The sequence below is a fragment of the Chlorocebus sabaeus genome, chromosome 3 (assembly GCF_047675955.1).
Source record: "Chlorocebus sabaeus isolate Y175 chromosome 3, mChlSab1.0.hap1, whole genome shotgun sequence".
NCBI classification, from domain to species: Eukaryota; Metazoa; Chordata; class Mammalia; order Primates; family Cercopithecidae; genus Chlorocebus; species Chlorocebus sabaeus.
The window spans coordinates 57,853,388-57,876,208 of NC_132906.1; the positions used below are offsets into that span (position 1 = coordinate 57,853,388).

Below are 22,821 nucleotides of genomic sequence, written 5' to 3' on the forward strand. Positions count from 1 at the left end.
ATAGCTTATTGCTTTAATTTAAAATTGTCATTTCTTGGATCAATTACATGCATTTTAATGCAAATTAGACTTTGATCTCAAACACCCTTCATATTTGGAATGCTCAAATTGTAGTGGTTTGTTGTTGTTGGCCGGTGGAGGTTTTATTCAATTTTCTGATTGTATGATTACGTGAAAGCACAAGTGTATTTTATTTTTAAATTCAAGGATCTCTCCAAGTGTTTCTATTTCAAGCATCAGAAATTATATCTAGTTTGGATTTTATCTTTAGAAGTTAAAGTGGACTGTATTTCTGGTGTATTAAATAGGAATATTTTTTGAATACAGGACACTGAGCATTTTTGATTGGCTGTAGGAGCATAAAAGTGACCACAGCTGCAGAACTGGGCTAAGCCCAATTGGTTTGAAGTTGTCATCATGCCTCACTTGACTCCTTGTGATGCCTGTTTGTCAGGATGGTTATAGTAAAACTTTTCAAAGCCTTAATTCCAAGTATGAATTAGGGCTCCAGCAGATGCCTGGGAAGGGTTGTTATGAGGACTAAATATACAGGTAGTCTGACATGCAGACAGTCAAAGAATGTTCATTTTTTAAATAAATAATTGAGTGCTTACTAGGTTGAAGATTTTTCTAGTTTATAGGTGTGTATCAAAGGAACAATGAAGTCACAAACCATGACCTCAAAGAGTTTACATTCTAGTTAAAGAGGGGAGACAAGGCAAATAAATTAGTAAACAAGCAAGAAAGCACCACATAATAAATGTGCCACAGAGCATTACAGTGGACTGTGACATTTGTTGCATGTCCATGAGCAGTTGTAGGGGAACTATGAAGACTGACCTCTAAGGATTCCTTGAGGAGGAGGATGTTAGAAGACTTCGTTGACACTTCCAGAAGAATAAATAATCTGAGCCAGACTTGTCAAACTAGTCATTTTTGTGTTCACAGCATCTAGTATAGTGACTGATACATATAGGAGATCAAAGATTTTTTAAAGAAATGAATGAACAAGATTTCCATTGTGAAAAATAATAGATTCTAGAACTAGGTCTTTGATGGGATAGTGCTATAGGTTGAATTGTGCCTCCCACCCGAAAAATAAATATGTTGAAGTCCTAAACCCCAGTGCCTTAGAATGTGACCTTATTTGGGAATAGAGTTGTTGGAGATGATATAACTAGTTATAATGAGCTCATACTGGGGTAAGGAGGACCCCTAATCTAATATGATTGGTGTTCTTCTAAAAGGATGGCCTGTGAAGACACAGACACACAGGAAGAATGCCATATGAAGACAGGATTGGAGTGATGCATCTACAAGCCGGAGAACACCTACGATTGCTGGCCAATCATAGATTTCATAGGGAGCGTGGCTTTGCTAACACCTTAATTTTGGACTTCTAGCATCCAGAACTGTAAGATAAAAAATCTTTGTTATTTTAAGCCACCTGGTTTTTTGGTACTTTGTACCAAAATGAACAAAGTACCAAATACAGCTCTAGGAAATTAGTACAGATAGGTACATGTTTTAGTTAATACCTTTTTTAAAAAAACAAAACCTTTTACTTTGAAATAAATAAAGATTCACAGAAAACTGCAAAAACCAGTAAAAAAGATCCTCTGTACCCTTCACCCAGTTTTCCCCATTTCCAGCAGAATTTCTTTGGTGTCTCTTAGTTGAGGTTCTCAAAGAGGAATCTGAATGGATTCCTTTTCTTTGAAGGCTACAAATATCCCAGGTCACTAGCCAGCCTGTGGATGAATTCCATAAGAAGATAGTCATCTTGGCCAAATGAACTGTGGTCAGGAGTGTTGGGGTTTTTTTGTTCATTCAGTTCAGGTTGAGGTGGGTACTGTGAAGGAGGTTTGTGTAAGGTAGATACACCAAGGCAGTTCAAATATAGTAAAAATTTCTGTGTAAGGGTTTTAGCTGAGTTGTTATGGTGTTCCACACCCCATCTTCCATTACTCCTTTCTTACACCCTTTGCTGTAGGTATGCTTTTCATCCAAGTAACCTCAGCTACCATGTGTATTTAGCTTTGGGGTCAGGGCAATGGATTTACCTTTTGCATGTGGACCTGTGGGAAAACCATAGAAGATATCCCTTGAGCAATGGCAGTACAGAGAGAGATGTTTAGATGGTTTAGAAATATATTGAATGCTTTACTTGAAACATTCATGTAATTATTTTTTCTTTGGGAGGACAGTAGCCATGTTTTCCTAGATTTTTTCTTATAGAGATAGGGCTTTTCTCAATTGGCTGAGTTTAATTTTATAAAGAAATACATGTTCTCTATCTCTTCTTTCTGTTCTTCACAAAGCCATGTTTTAAAATCTAACCCAAGAGTTTGAGCCTTCCAAAAAATTTGCTGGTGTTAAATGTGGGTATGTTCAAATCACTGAAACTCAAAACCAAAATTTTATTTGGGATTTTTTTAAAAACCCAATCTCAAAACAAAACCTTGAAAAACAGGTGAGATATCCTGATGGTAAAAAGAGCTATTGAACCAGAATAATGTTTACCATCTGATATGTTAGTGTGCACAAAATATAGAATGTGTAGAAAACATCAGGGAAGTCATTAACCCCAAGACCTATAGTCAGCTGGACCCCTCATGATTTATTTGCATTTAGCTAAAGCAAGGTTTCTCAACCTTGGCACTGTTGACACTTTGGCCAAATAATTCTTTGTCGTGGAGGTCTGTCATGTGCGTAGTGGAATGTTGAGCAGCATCCCTGGCCTCTGCTCACTAGATGCCATTCCCCCATTTGTGACAGTTAAAAATATCTCCTGACATTGCCAGTGACTCCCATGGGATAAAATCATCCCTGATTGAGAACCACTGAGCTAAAGAATTAAGAAATTAAGCACTGCCCTTTACACAGGCTCTTTGGCTGACTGACTTTAGATTTGATTACCTACTCATGCTTTCCATTTTAATTTCCCTTTGTAAAGCAAAGATATACCAGAAAATTTTGTTTGAATCATTCCTTTGAATGTCTGTCAATCAGTGTGCTCAGTGGGAAAATCCTCAGTATATTCACGTTTGCATAAAAAAATTGTGCTGAATTGAGCATCGTTCAGATTACTTTCAGGAGTAGAATGGGTAAGGCAGAGGTTGGGAAGATTGTCTCCTCATTCAGGAGTGCTGTAGAAAGCAGGAAATGGGCAATGATGCCAGCTAGCTTAAGATGTTGGATGTGTTTGTTTCCCTTCACTTCATAATGGCAAGGGAAATAAGAAATAAAAGGCAAGTCTGTGCATCCCTTCTTACTACTATTTTCTGGAAGGTTTTTAATGGCTAATATTCTTGTACATTGTTCGTGTGAAATTACTTCTGACTCTTTCATCTTTACTCTACTACACACTTCCCCTCACTCTCCCACGGCAAAATATTGTGACCTGCTCTATGTGGAGGTCACTGCTGACACATCAGGTTGTTCCTTTCCAGCAGCAATAGAAAATTCACCTGAGGAATCTGCTGTACAATTTAAATGTTTCTACCCAAGTTTTGTCAAGGCAGGAGGATTGCTTGAGCCCAGCAGTTCGAGGGTACAATGAGCTATGATTGAGTCACTGCACTCCAACCTGGCTGACAGAGTGAGACCTCATCTCTTTCAATAAATAAAGTAAATTTAAAAAGCAAAACACTGATATAAGCAACAACATGGGAAGAGACAGGAAGGTGGTATTCTAGATCTAGTTTAAAAAAACCACTTAAAGGTAAGATCATTAGTGCCTATTTTCTCTTCTGGAATTTTATTGCTGAGTTTGTAGATTTGTTTGAGGAGAGTATCTACCTAGAAAATTTTTGTAGATTTGTTTGAGGAGAGTATCTACCTGGAAAATTTAAGAAAGGCTTCCACTGGGTGAATTCTGTGTGACTCCCTCATCCTTGCCTGCTTACTTGCCTAGTCACTAACAGCAGCATTGGTACAGAGCTGATTCTGGCTGTCATGACCTCCATCATCAGATGGATGTAAACAGCCTCTGCAGCTTAAGGAGGGTGTGGAGGGGCAACATTGAAGGTCCCCTCCTATAGCATGGGTCTGGCACAACTTCTGCCTCAAGTCTACTTTTGTTTTTTGGTACATTAGATAAATATTGAAGTCTGTATATTTCTGTAAATTATCATTCTCTTTAACTTTTATTTATTTTTCACCTATCAGGGTATTGGAGCAATTTTATACCTTTTGCATCAGACCTTGGTGTTTCATTGAGTTAAAAGATACTTGATTTTTAACTTTTTCTTTCATTTCCTAATAGAGACAGTAAATGTTAAAGGATATCAATAAACTTGATTAAAACTGCTAAATTGTGGTCTCTTTATCAAAACTATATTGAATAAATAGTTTTATTTCAAAGGGAGGGTAAGCCACTGTCACAAGTTCTGACATAATGCCTCAAACACTAACATTTAAATGTTCTTATTTTACTACTTTGTCAATCTCATCAATTTCCTTAAAAACAAAACACCAATAACAAAAACATGGAATTTTTTTTTTCTTGTAAATAAAGACATGGGAGACTACTACAGTATTACCATTATCAATGTATTATTCTACCTGTGTAAGAATTTATAGCATGAAACTTAGCCATTTACTAAGAATAAGGTCAGTTTACACATTGGAAATGATGTTTTCAAAAGGAAACTTCTGGCCAGTGTCCTTGATGAACATCGATGAAAAAATCCTCAACAAAACACTGGCAAACTGAATCCAGCAGCACATCAAATAGCTTATCTACCATGATCAAGTAGGCTTTATTGCTGGGATACAAGGTTCGTTCAACATATGCAAATCAATAAATGTAATTCATCACATAAACAGAACTAAAGGCAAAAACCCACATGATTATCTCAATAGATGCGGAAGAGTCTTTTGATAAAATTCCACCTCCCTTCATGTTAAAACTCTCCATAAACTACGTAGAGAAGAAATATACCTCAAAATAATAAGAGCCATCTGTGCCAAACCCAGAGATGACATACTGAATGGGCAAAAGCTGAAAGCATTGCCCTTGAAGATTGGTACAAGACCAGGATACCCTCTCTTACTACTCCTACTCAACATAGTATTGGAAGTCTTGGCCAGAGCAATCAGTCAAGAGAAATAAGTGACATCCAAATAGAAAGAGAGGAAGTCAAACTATCCTTGTTTGCAGACGACTTGATTCTATAACTAGAAGACTGCATAGTCTCGGCCCCAAAGCTCCTTAAGCTGGTAAACAACTTCAGCTAAGTTTCAAGATACAAAATCAATGTACAAAAATCTAGCATTCCTATACATTAACTACAGTCATGCCTGGAGCCAAGTTAGGAATGCCGTCCCATTCACAATTGCCACAAAAAGAATAAAATATGTAGGAATACAGCTAACCAGGGAAGTGAAAGACCTGTACAATGAGAGCTACAAAACTGCTTAGAGAAATCAGAGAGAAATCAGAGATGACACAAATAAGCGGAAAAACATTTCATGTTCATGAATTAGAATCAAAATCATTAATATAGCCACACTGCCCAAAGCAAATTATAGATTCAATGCTATTCCTGTCAAACTACCAATGACATTCTTCACAGAACTGGAAAAATATTTTTTAATGTGAAACCAAAAAAGCCTGAATAGCTAGGGTAATTCTAAGCAAAAAGAACAAAGCTGGAGGCCTCATACTACCTGACTTCAAACTATACTACAGGGCAACAGTAGCCAAAACAGCATGTTACTGGCACAAAAACAGACACATAGACCAATGGAACAGAATAGAGGGCTCAGAAATAAGGTTGCACACCTACAACCATCTGATCTTTGACAAAGCTGACAAAAACAAACAATGAGGAAAGGACTCCCTATTCAATAAATAGTGCTGGTATAACTGGCTAGCCATACGCAGAAGATTGAAAGTGAAACTTTTCCTTGTACCATATACAAAAATTAACTCAAGATGGATTAAAGACTTAAATGTAGAACCACAAACTATAAAAACCATGAAAGACAACCTAGGCAATAACATTCTGGACATAGGCATAAGCAAAAACTTCATGACAAAGATGCCAAAAGCAATCGCAACAAAAGCAAAAATTGACAAATGGGATGTAATCAACCTAAAGAACTTCTGCACAGCAAAAGGACTGTTAACAGAGTAAACAGACAACCTACAGAATGGGAGAAAATTTTTGCAAACTGTATCTGACAAAGGTCTAATATTCAGCATCCATAGGAACTTAAATGTACGAGAAAAAACCTCACTAAAAAGTGTGCAAAGGACACGAGCAGATACTTTTCAAAAGAAGACATATCTGCAACCAATAGGCATATGAAAAAAAGCTCAACATCACTAATCATTAGAGAAATGCAAATCAAAACCACAATGAGATATCATTGCACAACAGAATGGCTACTACTAAAAAGTCAAAAAATAACAGGTGCTGGTGAGGTTGTGGAGAAAAATGAACTGTTGGTGGGAGTGTAAATTAGTTCAACCACTGTGGGAAGCTGTGTGGTGTTTACTCAAAGAGCTAAAAATAGAACTACCATTTGACCCAGAAATCCCATTACTGGGTATATATGCAAATCATTCTTATCATAAAGACGCATGCACATTTATGTTCATTGCTGCACTATTCACAGTAGCAAAGACTTGGAATCAACCTAAATGACCATCAATGGTAGACTGGAAAAAGAAAATGTGGTACATATGTAGCATAGAATACTATGCAGTCATAAAAAAGAATAAGATCATGTCCTTTGCAGGGACATAAGTGGAGCTGGAGGCCATTATCCTTAGCAAACTAATGCAAGAAAAGAAAACCAAATACCATATATTCTCACATATAAGTGGGAGCTAAATGATGAGAACACATGGACACAGAGGAGAACAACAGGCACCAAGGCCTACATGAGAGTGCAGGGTGGGAGGAGGGAGAGGATCAGGAAAAATAACAAATGGGTGCTAGGTTTAGTACTGGGCGATGAAATAATCTGTACAACAAACCCCCATGACGTGAATTTACCTGTATAACATACCTGCACATGTACCCCTGAACTTACAAGTTAAAAAAAGAACAAAAACCCCACAAAAACACACTAAAAAAATGACATTTTTCAAGGTTGTATATTAATTTTAGTCATTTTTTGTAATGTCTATTTTACTGGAACTTCTATGGATCACCACCTGTGGTTTGACAGTTTGAGGTTATCCAATATGAATAAACTGAAGATTGCGCATTGCTGTCTTCAAGATAACAAACACTTGATGGTGAATATCTGAATGTCTTAACACCGTCATGTAAATGGCATGTAAATAAGTTCATTATGGTAGAGTTATTTATAATGTATTCTTTGGAAATTTTCTTGAGTCTCCTTGTCTGCCTGCATCTCTTCCATTCCCAATTAAAGGTCAGTGTCACCCAGAAAGAAAACTTAACAATTTCGGGTCAACATTGTAGTTGTTTCCAATACTCTCTTGATGTGCACTGCATATGAAGAAACTGCTATTTTATTTCTAGCCATAATCTCTTAGTCATAACGTTGGCACAAGTTTAAGAACACTTCCTGGAGTTTCAAAACCTGCCTGCTTTTAAATCTAAGATGAACATTTACTTGCCAAGTTTCAGCCTTGAGGGCAACTTTTTTTTAAATGTTAATGAATTAGAATTGCTAAAGCAACACTGTAATTAACTTGTAAAGGTAAAAATAATTGTTTCAGTATTCAGGTAGGATTATATCATACATGACAGTTTCGTTCAGTTCAGATAAACTTGGAATGTCTCCCCTAGGTACCTTTCATTATGTAGAAATTGGAAAGGGAAGAGCAAATAAAGTTGACAGGAAATGGAATCCAAGGTGTAAAACTGGTATGAAGGTACTGGTCACCCACTTTATTTTAGGCCCATGACTGCTTCTCATCCTAAAAAGACTTATTGAACCCCTACTATGTGTCAGACACTGTTTCAGGAACTTGGGACACAGCTATAAACAAGGCAGAGTCACAGCTGTGAAAGAGACAGAATATTTCTCTCTCATGGGGCTGACATGCTGTGGAGTAGGGGGTTGCAGGGAGCACAGCCTTGTCGACAAGAAGCACTATGCTCTAAAGCAACAGATCCATGTGCTGGTTCCCGGGGAGAGTGCAGGAGAAGTGCCAGAGGTGATGAAATGGCATATCAGCTCCAGGTGCCAAAAATTACAGTGAAAAAATATATAATACCTTATCAGTTACCAATAGTTACATTGAAAAAACAATGTGAATAAAGAATGATTGAGTGTTTGTATGAGAAGCATTTTAGACAAGGGCTCATGGACATCTTTCTGAGTTGACATTTGATCAGGAGCCTGGATTGGGCCCTGGTGGGGTGGGTGGGAGGTTTCCAGACAGAGGAACAAAGAGGGAATCAGCAAGGAGAGTCCTGAGGGTCTGAACAGAATGAGAAGTAGTCAAGTGAGGCCGTTAAAGCATCATGGGCTTTGTTGGGTAGGCTACATTTTACTTAAAGTATTGGGGGCTTTTGAGAACAATCTGTTGTTAGGTCGTTGGTTGCCTGTGACGAAGGATGCACATATTTGTGTTGATGTACTAAAAACGTTGAATTGTACACAAATGGGTGAATTATATGGTATGTGAGTTTTATCTGAAAACTGTTAAGAATAATACAAAATTAGCGGTTGCTATCTAAAAAAATAAACTGAAAGAAATCAAGAAGATGAAGGAAAGCCAGTTGAACAATTTCATTGGTTATAATGATTAATCATATGTGTCAACTTGACTGGACCATAGGGTGCCCAGATATATTTGTTCAGTCATTATTCCAGGTGTGTTTTTGGGGCTGTTATTGTATGAGATTAGTAATCTGAGTTAAGCAGATTGCTGTCCCTACTGTGAATGGGCCTCATCTAGTCATGGAAGGCCGGACTAGAAAAAAAGGCGAACCCTCCTGCTAGCAATAGAGAACTCTTCTGCCTGACTGCTGGAGTTTGAACTGAAACATTAGCTCTTAAGTGTAGAGCCTGCTGCTTTTCAGACAGGAACTCATATCATTCCATTAGCTCTCCTGGTTCTTAGAGGAGGCTTGCAGCCTTAGAGAGTAAACTATACCATCAGCTCATCAGCTGACTGCAGATTTTGGGACTTCTCTGCTTCCGTGATTCCTTATAATAAATCTCTTTCAATATACATCCTGTTGATCCTCTTTCTCCAGAGAACCAGACAAAGACAGTAGTCCAGGCAGGAGGGAATGGTAGCAACAAGGGTCTCTCTATGTGTTACTGAGAAGAGGTCAAATTTTCCACATGTTTTGATGGAAGAGTGTATAGGAGTTGCTAATGAATTGAGAGGGAATTGAGGGGCTTTTGCACCAGTAGTTTATTGAGTTAATAAATATGAGACAGAAGGTTGGTGGGGGGAGGGGAAAATCAAGAGAGAATCTGTAGAGGATGAAGCAAGTTGCAGTAGATCACTAATTGGTAAATATATATATAAGAAGAGTGATGTGGATTTTAAATGTTGTTCCCTGGCAGCATCATGGAAAAGATGGTAAAAGGGATAGTTTGTGATTTTTAAGAAATGGGGTAATCACTAGAAGCCAGCCTTGTATACCAGAAACAAAATGCTCTAAAGCAACAGATCAATGGACCTGTCCCCATGGAGAGTGTGGGAGACCCTCTAGAGGTGGTGGAATGGCCCATGGGTGGGTTTTGTTCATCTTGTACAGTTTTTGTTTTTAAAATTTGAGCCAACCTCTATTTATACTGAGATTTTTGATGCAATCCTTGCATCTGGCTTGTATTGATGGATCTGCCAACAATGGCCTGCATTCCCCTAAAGTGACCATTATATGGGATGTCCTGTAGACGGGAGTTTCTGGCTTCCTTGGTCTCTTGTCATCTCCCTGACATTATGTTCATTTTATTTATTTGTATTTTATTCATGGTTATTACCAGTTTTCTCCCTTTAAGCATCTTTTTAAAATTCCTACAAGGTACCTGTCATCATGGCCTCAGTATTGTCAAGATGAGAAAAAGTGGACCAGATAATATTTTCTGTAGGTGAAATCTTAAATAGTTGAATAAACATGCTCAATTTCAAGAAGCCAAAATATTTAAATCCATGTAAACTTCAAGTGAGGTTTCTGGTAGTTGGCCTTAGGACTTTGTGCTTGCCCTGTTTACATTAAAAAAAAAAAAAAAAAGATGGGGTGAAAACTTTGCAAACATACTTAGTCCAGTTTGTATGTGTTGAAGCAAAAAAGTGTAGCTAGTGTCTTAGATACGAAAATCCGGACTAAAAAATGATCTGGATTGGCCTAAGTCTCCAAAAGAATATTTATGAGGGATAAATTTCAATGACATTTTAGTTGGAACAAAAATCAGTCATGTGAGTTGGTTTTATATTGTCTCCAAACTTAATCATGCATTTTAAGCCTTTATCCATGGCACCTCACTGACACCATCACAGGGTTTACAATTTAGATTCTTCTCTAGATCCAACTTACTTTTCTTCTAAATTTGACTAGCCCATGGTTCATTAAAGCTCACAGGTCATCTTCCTGTGAACAGTGATGTTGGTGTCACCAGGCTATTGCTGCCACACATGATCTCAGCTGATGGCCTAATACAGATGCTACAATGAAAAGCACCCATAGCCTGTAACAAGAGAAGTTAGGGGAATTCTATCCACTTACTAGAATTCTATCCACTTTCTAGTATGCTAGAAACTGCCAATCACATTTTATCTTTTTTTCCTCACTAAACTCTCACAATTACACTATTACTCACATGAGATGAGCATTATCAGTGAGCCTCCGAGTGATGTTTAGCCACACCTGGCGTCCAGTATTTGAGTTACAGGTGCTTCATTCCAGGGAGGAGGACATAACCCACAGGTACATGTCTTTAAGGTGGCATGGCAGTTGTGGTAGGTGGAATAATGGCCCCCAAGGATGTTCATGTTGTAATCCATGGAAATAGTGAATATGTTACAAGGCAAGGAAGAATTAGGTTGCAGATGGGATTGCGGTTGCTAATCAGTTGATCCTGAGATGAGGAGCGTAGCCTGCAGGATCCAGGTGGGCTCTGTGTAATTCCGAACATCCCTGTAAGAGGAAGAGGAAACGAGGAGAGAGACGACCAGACAGATGGCTGGGTGAGGGAGCCTCATGTATAGCGACCAACTAGGAGAGCTGGGTGGGCACCTTGAGTTGCATCTCTGAGTATTTACCTATATATTGTAGTCATAAAATGTAGGTGTTACTTGGCAGATTACATGAGGCTGCTGACTTTGAAGATGGGGGAACAGGGGTTATGAGCCAAGAAATGCAGGTGGCTTCTGGAAGCTGGAAAAGGCGAGGAACTGGATTCTCTCCTAAAAGGTGTAGCAGAAGGAACATAGTCCCAAGGGCACCTTGATTTTAAGTCAGTCAGACTGATTTTGGACTTCTGACCTCCAGAACTGTAAGGTAATAAAATTGCGTTGTTTTAAACAACTGAATGGTGGCAATTTGTTGTGGCAGTAATAGGAGACTAATACAGTGGTTAAGAGCACAGATTCAGTAATGTAACTGCTGGATTTGAATCCCAGCTCCACAACCTAATGTATGACCTTGGGCAAGTCACATAACCCCTTACACCTCAGTTTCCTCATGTGTGAAGTGGGAATGATAATAAGACTTCACAGCGTTTTTTGGTAAGAATTTGAATAAGATAATTAACATAAAGTGGTTCAGTATGTTACCTGGCATATCATAAGAACTCAGTAAATATTAGCGTAGGAAAATTAGCTATTAAGGGGAGGGTCAGTTGGGAATAACTGGAAAATGTCACATGAGGGACAATGGATGTTGAGGAAACAAGGGGGATCTAAAGAGAAGATGTGAGGTTGGCGTATGAGGCAAGAGAATTGTCTAAGTAGGCAAGGGGCTGTCACAGGAGGAAGATGAGATTTAGTTTGCATTACTAGGTAGGCAGATTTAGGATCAGTGTTTTACAGTTACAGTGAGGGAGTCTTTAGACTTTCTTTTTTCTTTCTTTCTTTTTTTTTTTTTTTTTTGAGATAGGGTCTGGTTCTGGTTCTGTCATCCAGGCTGGAGAGCAGTGGCACGATCTTGGCTCATTGCAATCTCCTCCTCCTCCTGGGCTCCAAATGATCCTCCCATCTCAGCCTCCGGAGTAGCTGGGACTACAGGCACTGGCCCCCTGCTAATTTTTTAAGGTTTTTGTAGAGATGAGGTCTCACTATATTGCCCAGGCTGGTCTGGAACTCCTGGACTCAAGCAATCCTCCTGCCTAAGCCTCCCAAAGTGCTGGATTAAAAGTGAATCAGCCTCATAAAGCAGTGAGTCCCTGGGGCTGGAAATTCTTAAACAAAAGGTGATGATCTAGACTCATTATCTATATAAGTGATGCTAAAGATCATTGGGAAAGGTTGCACTAAAGATGCCCCAATTTCTAGCCAGCTTTACAGTTTTACCATGTAGTGTTCCTTGTTAAATACGTGTTAGTGCTTCATAAAATATGCATTTTAGAGTCACAGTGACATTTTTTCTTAATTACTTATTTGTTTTGCTTTGGAACATGGATAACTTGAGAATGGAACTTAAGCATCTATTTCAGCACTTTGGGAGAAAAGAGTAGGTGAGTTTTAGAATTATCTCATTTTTGATGTAAAGTTTAATTTGATGAATCATGTGCAAGACTGTCACTTAATTCATACTGCAGTTTGCCACAACCTGTTATTGCTTTATGTAGTTAATTGTAACCCAAGTGGCTGAAGCATTTCAACTAGCCTTTACCAGAATGCTCAGCCCTCCCTGACCTGATGCTGCCCTAACTTGCCAGCTGAGCTCTGCCTCGTTGGTTTGGCTGTTGCTCCAGCTCTGCCAAATGGTGCTGGCATTGTTATCCTACATAATCCCTTGGGCCCACAGTGTCTCTTGGCAATTCCTTTAAGCTCTCCTAGTTGGTTCCTATTTTTACTTTCACATGTTACTAAACTTTACGGCTCTCCTTGTCCTTAGTTCCTTCGTTATCAGCAAATGGCTGAGCCCTCACCCCCACCTTTTTTTTTTTTTGGAGAGAAATTTGTTCCCCAAGGAAAAATTTCACAAAATGGCTGAGACTGACTGCTTATTTTCTTCACAAATAACTATTGAAATTGGATCTCTGAGTGTTTGCCTATATATTATAGTCATGAAATGTAGGTGTTACTTGGCAAAATACATTTATTATTAGCTATGCCATTATTAGCTATACCATAAAAAGCGATGATTATCCAAAATAATAGATTAAAAAAAAACCAGTGCTAGCACATCAAAGCACACACAACTGCTTTCTTAATAGAAACAGTATAATTAAAGTGCAAATTTGGATATATTTTAGTCACCCTGCTACTTAGAAGTTGCTTTAAAACAACTGGTCACAATATAGCATAAGAATAAGATTCAAGTACTTTTGGTGATCTAATAGTAAACTCCATAATTTCTGGGTGACTTGTGTGCATACTAAATAGAAACACTGTCTTAAGTTATATTTGATGAAACATTTTCCTCACTTTAATTGCCAAAAAACTTTTGTCCACAAAAATTCAATTCACCTGGGGGATCCTTTTTTTTTTTTCTTTTTGGAGACAGAGTCTTGCTTTATTGCCCAGGCTGGAATACAGTGGTGCGATAATGGCTCACTGCAGCCTCAAACTCCCGAGCTCGAGCTATATACTCCCACTTCAGCCTCCCAAGTAGCTAGGACTACAGGTGCGTGCCACCACACTTGGATAATAATTTTATTTTTTTGTAGAGAGACAGGGTCTGACTGTGTTGCCCAGGCTGGTCTCTAATTTCTGGTCTCAAGGAATTGAGACCTGCCTTGGCCTCCCAAAGTGCTGGGATTAGAGGTGTGAGCCACCACTGACCAGGGATTTTCTTAAAATGCAGAGTGTGGTTCAGTAGGTCTGGGGTGTAGCTAGAGATTCTGAAGTTTTAGCAGGCTACCAGGTGACCCTGATGCTGATGGTCTGTGGCCACGCCTTGTGTAGCAAGTGACTGGGTCAGTGGTCCTCCATTTTGACCGTGCATCAGCTGCATCTGAGGGATGGCTGTGTGACTCCCTCTCATGACTTTGACTGGGGTCCCATGTCTATAAATCATAATGCTAAGATATGGACTTAGCTGAATTTCTCTGCTTCAGTAACAGTTATCTCTTGATTGCTGGCACATACTTGCTAACATTTTTGGCATTGTCAATTTCAGGGTTAGAGGAGGCAGGGACTTCGCCAGATTATAAATAGGAAAGGAGTTGAGGTCACCAAGTATCTTGGCTTAAGGGTAAATTGATCAGCATCATTATGTACTATGTACTCAGCTCTTTTTTTTTTTTTTTTTTTTTGAGATGGAGTTTCTCTCTGTCGCCCAGGCTGGAGTGCAGTGGCGCAACCTTGGCCCACTGCAAGCTCCGTCTCCCGGGTTCACACCATTCTCCTGCCTCAGCCTCCTGAGTAGCTGGAACTACAGGCGTCTGCCACCACGCCCGGCTAATTTTTTGTATTTTTAGTAGAGACGGGTTTCACCGTGTTAGCCAGGATGGTCTTGATCTCCTGACCTTGTGAGCTGCCCACCTCAGCCTCCTGAAGTGCAGGGATTACAGGCATGAGCCACTGTGCCAGGCCAGCTCTTTTTTTTAATTGAAAACTTGTTTAAAGTAGGCAAGAACCCTTTCTGGGAATACCAGACCAAAGTAATCATGACAAGAGTACTTGGTTAAGTGACAGGGAACACTTCCAAGGGGTGTCATTCTGGGAGCCTTGGTTTAAGCTTTGTAAGGCCTTTAGGTCATAGCACTGAGAACTAATTCACTCATTTTCAGAATTAGTTAGGATTTGGATCTTATTTAGGACTTTTGTAATAAATCCTTTTATTAACCTTGTCTCTATTTTTACACTGTTTATAAAAGTCTTTTCACTTTTACTTATGATGATCGCTCTTAACCCTGTGTACTCAGGAAGTTTTTGCAGAAGTGGGTCTAACTGGTTTGATCTTATGAGTAGACATTTCTGTATTGTTACATTAAGGTTCCCTGATGCAGAGTATTCCCTGTACGTGTTGGAGGTTGTCATGCTTGAAATTTTATCAAATATATATTTTTTGATCAAGTAAAAATGAAAGTGACTTTGGGAAGGGTAAGAGCCTAGGGTGGTGTAGTACATTTTCATGAGGATTTACATTTTACATAATGAAATGATTCAATGTATAAGAGAAATCTGGTGCATAATGGCATTTATGTAAATTAGACTCACTCTCTCTGTATGTGTGTGTGTGTATATATATATATATGCAACAGCACTTGTTAAAGAACATTTTATTTTATTTTATTTTATTTTATTTATTGACAGCATCTCCCTCTGTCACCCAGGCTGGAGTGCAATGGCGTGATCTTGGCTCACTGCAACCTCTGCCTCCCAAGTTCAAGCGATTCTCCTGCCTCAGCCTCCTGAGTAGCTGGGATTACAGGCACCTGCCACTATGCCTGGCTAATTTTTGTAGTTTTAGTAGAGACAGGGTTTCACCATGTTAGTCAGGCTGGTCTCGAACTCCTGACTTCAGGTGATCTGCCCGCCTCAGACTTCCAAAGTGCTGGGATTACAGACACGAGCTGCTGCGCCTGGCCAAAGAACATTTAAAAAAATTTATATTCATGGGGGCGCAAGTGCAATTTTGCTACCTTGATATATTGTATTGTGGTGAAGTAAGGGCCTTCAGTGCATTCATCCCTGGAACATTGCACATTGTATCCACCAAGCAACCTGCCATCATCTACCCCCTTCCCATCCCCACAATGCTCTGAGTCCCCGTTTTCCATCAGTCACACTCTACTTCCATGTGTATACATTACTTGGCTCCCACTTATGAGAACATGTAGTATTTGTCTTTCTGCATCTGAGTTGTTTTGCTTAAGATAATGGCCTCCAGTTCCATTCGCATTGGTGTAAAAGACATGATTTCATTTTTTAATGGCTGAATAGTATTCCATTGTGGATGTATACCACATTTTATTTATCCAGTCCTCCACTGATGGACACTTAGGTTGATTCCGTATCTTTGCTATTGTGAATAGTGCTGCAGAAAACATACAAGTGCAGGCATCTCTTTGATATAATGATTTCTTTTTCTCTGGGTAGATGTCAAGTAGTGGGATTGCTGGATCATATGGTAGTTCTATTTTTTAGTTCTTTGACAGATCTCCACACTGTTTTCCATAGAGACTGCACTAATTTACATTCCCACCAGCAGTATATAAGCATTCCCGTTTCTCTGCATTTTCTCCAACATCTATCATTTTGTCCTTTTAATAATAGTCATTCTGATTGGTGTAAAATGATACAGTGTTTTTAATTTGCATTTCTCTGATTGGTAATGTTGAACACTTTTTCATGTTTTTGCTGGCCATTTGTCTTCTATTGAAAAAGGTTTATATCCGTGGCTCACTTTTTAATGGGTTTAGTTGGATTTTTGTTGTCTCTTATAAATTCTGGATTTCAGTCTACTCTTGGATGTATATAATTTGCAAATATTTTCTCCCATTCCACAGGTGACCTTTTCACTTTGTTGATTATTTCTTTTGCTGTGTAGAAGCCTTTTAGTTTAAGTACCATTTGTCTATTCTTGTTTTTGTTGCCTGTGCTTTTGAGGTCTCAATCATAAATTCTTTGCCTAGACTAGTGGTATGATTTGGCTGTGTTCTCACCCAAATCTCATCTTGAATTGTAGTTCCCATAATCCCCAGGTGTCATGGGAAGGCCCTGGTGGGAGGTAATTGAATCATGGGGGTGGTTTCCGCCATGTTATTCTTGTGCTAGTGAGTGAGTTCTCACAAGATCTGATGGTTTTATAAGGGGCTCGTCCCTGTTTGCTCAGCACTTCTCCTTCCTCCTGCCATGTGAAGAAGGAGGTGTTTGCTTCCCTTTCCACCATGATTGTAAGTTTCCTGAGACCTCTCCAGTTCTGTGGAACTGTGAGTCAATTAAACCTCTTTTCTTATAAATTACCCAGTCTTGGGTAGTTCTTTATAGCAGCATGAGAATGAACTAATACCACTAGACATTTACATTTTTAAACACATTAGAGAAGTCATCTTTAAAAAATAATTTGAGACAGGTACACTAAAATCCCAGACTTCAGCACTATATAGTTCACCTGTGTAACCAAAAACCACTGACATTAAAAAATTAAACAATAATTTGAGGTGAAATTCACATAACATAAAGTATTAAAACCATGAAAAACCATTTTAAAGTACACAATTTAGTAGCATCTATTACATTCACAATGTTGTGAAACCATTAAACATTTCTAGTATTTCAAAGTAAAACCTCTTATCATTAAGTGGTTTCTCCCCATTTCCTCCTCCTTTCAGCTTCTGGCGACCACCAACCTGCATTTTGTCTCTGAATTTATCCATTCTGGATATTTTATGCAAATGGAATATGTGACTTTTGTTTACTGACTTCTTTCACTTACCATAATGTTTTGTAGCACATATCAGCACTTCATTCCTTTTTATGGCTGAATACTATTCCATTGTATGGACAGACCACAACATGTTTATCCATTTACCTCTCAGCAGACATCAGAACTGTTTGTACCTTTTGATATGTACATGTACATGCATGTACATGTAATATACTTATTTGGGAATCTTTTTAATTAGGATATATATAAGATATATACTTGAGGGAAGGCATCTTTTTAATAGAGGGAAATGGGAGTGGGTGGGAATGTGGGATGAGAAGGAAAATAATTGAGTGGGAATGTGGGATGAGGAGGAAAATAATTAAAATAACAAAATAAAATGAGAGAGCCCTTATATTGACTGATAAGAGCTTGCTTAAATAGGAATGCTGAATTCAACTTTGGGTCCTGACATTTCTTCCCAAGCACTTACATTACTGATAAAAGAGCAAGAACATGTGCTATAATGACATGAAAATATGTTACTGGATAAATGCTTTTGGAAGGAAAATGGGTTGAAAGGCTCTGAAAGGTGAGGTGTTAACAAAGACCTGTCTTACCCTTGGCACCAGTGTGAGAATATTCATATTGGCCTTATGCTGTTCTCATAACACTCTTTTCAGGATTTATAATGGAAATAGAGAAGAATTAAGATTCCATTGAAGTGTATAATTGTGTTTGTTTCAAACTCAAAATATTGGGTGGAGATGGAATGTAACCCTACATTTGGGGTCAAGAGAATAAGAATGAGTGCTGCTTCTCTCCCCACCTTTTCCCTCAAGGGATGAGGCATTCTAACACTGGAGGGTCAGGGGAGTGGTAGCTTTGGGAGGACTGATAGGAGGCTTGAGTAGGAGACAGACTCGCAGAGTAAAGACCAAGGAGGTCTTTCAGATGCTGGGTGGTCCCTCACCCTGTTGCCAGCAGCTGATCTTCGCTGTCACTTATTATTTACTCATGAGTCTTCTGGAGTTTTTGCTCATGAAATATCCACTTTATTTGATTTTCAAATTGTTTGGGTAGTTTTTCTTATAGCATCATCTGCCTCTCTATTCCTGAGAGGATTCTCTCTTGTTGTTTTCTTTCCCTTGTTTTCATAATGCTATTCTCTTCCCTTGTTTTCCATAATGCTATTCTCTTCTGCTTTTCTTCTGATTTATCTGGATGCCAGATATTTTTCTCTCTTGACTCTTCTTTCTTTAACTGTCCTTTAAATGCTGGTGGTTGATTGTGAATCCTTCTTTCTCTTTGCTTTCAGGGCAAGGAGGGCGCATTGACATCCCTAATTTCAACTACTACCAATGTGTGCTAGACTCCCAAACCATATTTTAAAATCAAATATTTCTCATGGGCTGCAAACCTAACTTACTACTAGCTGGGCATCTGAAACTCAACATTTCTAAATGTTTATTTTTCTATTCTAAATTTTTGACTGGTCTGTATTCTTTATTATTAAAAGTCTTGTGGTAGTCAGCTTCCAAAATGGTCCCAATGATTCTCACTTTGTGATATTCTCTTCCTTGTACCTAGGAATTATACCCAATTAACTAAGTGATCTACTGGGGAGATTCCATTCTTCTAGTGAGGTGACCTACAGGGTATTGAAGTGATGCCTCAATTCTTCTTGTGGATTATAGTAAAATGTGAGAAGAGAAAGTGAAGGATAGAGTGACAAACATGAGAGAAATAGGAGTTGCTGCTTTTGAAAATTGTCAGTCTCTTTAGTAAGTAAATGATGCTAGAATTGAGAAGTGGTTTTCAGGCATAGATTAAATTCAGAGCATTTGCAGGAAAATAAGGCCTAAAAAGGAGTTGAGGATGTGGTTGTAAAATTCTTTACGTTCTTAGATTCAAGATGGTATCTTGCAGATCTGTCCAGTCAAGCAATAGGGCTTCTAAGAACCTTAAGGATATTTTCCTCCAGTCATCTCAGCAGGAGACCAAGCTAGAGAAGGGCTACTATTGAAGAGATTCATGGGTGCAACTTTTGTCTAATGGAGTGAACCCCAGTAAGATTCACAGAAGATCTGTAGCATCTTTGAGAGAATTGTATTTGAAGAAACACTGCCAGCTGAGACTGAAAGGAATAGAGAATTATGAAATGAAGAGACCCTTAATTCTCTCAATTGCTATGGGTCGGGTAAAGAAGTAGATTGAAAAACCCACATAGCCACAAAGAGAAGCTACTTTTTGGTGAAAAGCAAAGATGACTTTTAGGGTGGCACCAAGAATCCAGAGGGTGTAGCCAAAAACCATGAAGTATAACCTGGCCTTGAGACTTCATGAAGGAACTGCCAACCTGTATCTTGAAGGATTTCAGAATTTCTGTGGACCAGTGACTCCTGTGTGCCTTTCATTTCTCTACTGTCTGACCTGGAGTGTCTATAGTGATTATTTTACACCTGTCACTCTATTGCATGTTGGGAGTGTGGGAGCAGGTAACTTGTCTTAGTTCACTGGCATTCAAGTTGAGAGAAACTTTACTCAAGGGCCATACTTAAGGAATTACACCTGAAGAGCCTCAGACACTTCTGTATCTGACTTAGATGATGAAATTTTGGACTTTGAGTTCGCCTTGTAAAGGGATGAAAATTTTTGGGCCTTAGTGTATTTTGCAGATGGTTGGGATGTCAATCACTGAGGTGGGTCCAGACAGTGAAATGTAGTAGACAGTCCCCCAGAAAGCCCCGCATGAATCTCACCTCCTGGTGTTTATGTTCTTGTGTACCTACATGGAATAGGCCTGACCTGTGTAACCAACAGGATGTTGAGGAAATGATGGAATATGACTTCAAAAGCTACATCATAAGACAGTGCAACTTCCATCTTGCTCTCTTGGATCACTGGTTCTATCAAGCAGCCCTTTGGAGATGTCCATTTGATAAAGAACTGAGGCTTCCTATTAAAAACCAGCCCTGATTTATCAGTCACATGAGTGAGCTGTCTTGGAAACAGCTCCTCCAAGCTCCAGGAAAGCCTTGGGATGACTGTAGTCATGGCTGACATCTCAATTACAACCTAATGAGAGGTCTCCCAATTTGGAACTATTCATCTAAGACCCCTCCTGAATTACCTTCAGAAACCATGCGAAATCATAAACACCTATTCCCTTAAGCTGCTAAATTTGGGGATAATGTATTATGCACCAATAGATAACTAGTAGGGTACTACAGTGAACAAATACAAACCTTGATTATCTTGGTAGATCTTTGTGGCTTCCCCATCCTATCTTAGTGGTAAGTACTGCTGTTCCTGATCATAAAACTCTCTAAGTTACCCTAGCCCACTCCACCCCACACCTATTATGACTGCTTTATAATTGATTCAAGGATAAGGGGTGTAAGGGAGATTGGAGACAATATGAAAATCTTAAAGCCATGTATCTGTTCTTACCTGCCTCTCAGAGGGCCAGTTTTAGAACCATTAATTTGTAGTGTTTGCCTTTATTCACAGTCATAGAAAAATAGAAAGCCTTGGGATGACTGTAATCATGGCTTTATTCACAGTCATAGAAAAATTTAAAGTTAAAAGGAGCCATTAGATACATCTAGGGTTCATTGTTTTCGTGTGTGTGTGTGTGTGTGTGTGTGTGTGTGTTGGTTTGTCTTTGAGAAGCCACTTTTGGTCCTGAAAATACAGGGTTTACAGATGTTTAGAGCAGGATTTTGACATGAAGTATTTTATGGAAGCTGGGTAATGAAATATTTGTGTGATGGGTTGGGCCAGGGAGGTTGGGCTTCCCTTCTCTTGCAGAGAAAAATGATTGCCCTTGATAATGGGTTACAGATTCACAAACTGCTCATTTCAGGGGTAAGGAAAATGGGGCCAGAAATGTTAACTCTCTTTCCAAAGCCACACAGTTGTTTAGGGACAAAGCTAACTTGGAGTTCTGGCTACTGGTCCAATTAGATAAGATTTGTTTTAATTTGTCCTTTATTTTCCCTTTTATTTTTGCTAATTTCAAGTGAAAATGATTTCATTAAATGAGAAGTAAATACTTCCCTTTTAATGTGTTGAGCTGGGTGTGGCTTCTTGAAGTTTTAACTGACAAGAAAATTTTATTTTATGATTTTATATATACCCTTAGGGACCTCTTTGCCTGGATCCTTTGAAATTGCAAGGAATAAATTACCAGTGCGCTCAAGTCCAGTAGGAATGAATGAGACTACATTACCGATCTTAGTACAACCTGGTCCTGCTGCATAGGCCATGTGTGACTTTGTTTACAAAGCTATTCTGTGTTAAACTTGAGCATCACTCAACGATTTAAAATACATTCTGCTCTTTTGGTTAAAATGAAGGCTTTATTTAAGACTAGAATTTAACCATATTAATTTGTATCTTCTCTTGAGCTTTGTCATCAATTAAGTAGAGTCACTTTAGATATCAAGTGCTTTCTCTCTACTTTGGTGGTTTTTGAGGAGAGTTTGGCTTTATTTATCTATCCTTATCAACCTGTACCTATCTGTCAACCAGATGAATGCTACTATGTTTGTATAAAATATGTGAAGAATTGTTTTGGGTCTCATTTGAGTAAGTTTACTTTTAGTTTAACCTTATTTTAATATTGTATGTAATACTTTAAACGTTCAGAACCTTATTTTAATGTTTTATGTAATACTTTAAACGTTCAGAACCAAATTGGTTGAATTGGTGTGAAGACTTCTAATGGTTTGTTTTTCCTTTATTGATATGAGACTTACGTCCTGTGTGTATTAGTTCATTTTCACACTGCTATAAAGAACTGCCTGAGACTGGGTAATTTACAAAGCAAAGAGATTTAATTGACTCACAGATCTGCATGGCTGACTGGAAAGGCCTCAGGAAGCTTACAGTCATGGCGAAAGGGGAGACAGACATGTCTTACATGGTGGCAGGTGAGAGAGAGAGAGAGTGAAGGGTGAAGAGCCCCTTATAAAACCACCAGATCTCCTGAGAACTCACTATCTCGAGGACAGCATGGGGGAAACTGCCCCCATGATCCAATCACCTCCCTCCGTTGGCCTGCGGGGATTACAGGTCCCTTCATTGACATGTGAGGATTACAATTTGAGATGAGATTTGGGTGGGGACACAGAGCCAAACCATATCATTATGAAACTTGGGGTATTGGTACATCCATCCATCTTTTCTTGCCTACTTCTCAGAGGGTCAATTTTAAAACTATTTGTATCATTTGATAATTACAGGTAGTATACTTTTTGGAAACTGTGGGCCTAACAAAATTACCACTTTTTGCTCCTCTTGGAATTTTGCCAATAAATTATGTCTCCTTTTTCCATAGTAAGTCAAACAAAAAACAAAATAAACACCTTTCGTTGAGCTATTCAAC

The 22,821-nt window shown here is 38.7% G+C and overlaps 1 protein-coding gene across 6 annotated transcripts in view; it reads left to right on the top strand.

Annotated features, from left to right (window-relative positions):
• LMO7 (LIM domain 7) overlaps positions 1-22,821 on the top strand; it is a 219,327-nt gene that overhangs the window by 94,019 nt on the left and 102,487 nt on the right. The gene's annotated exons all lie outside the window — the stretch shown is intronic.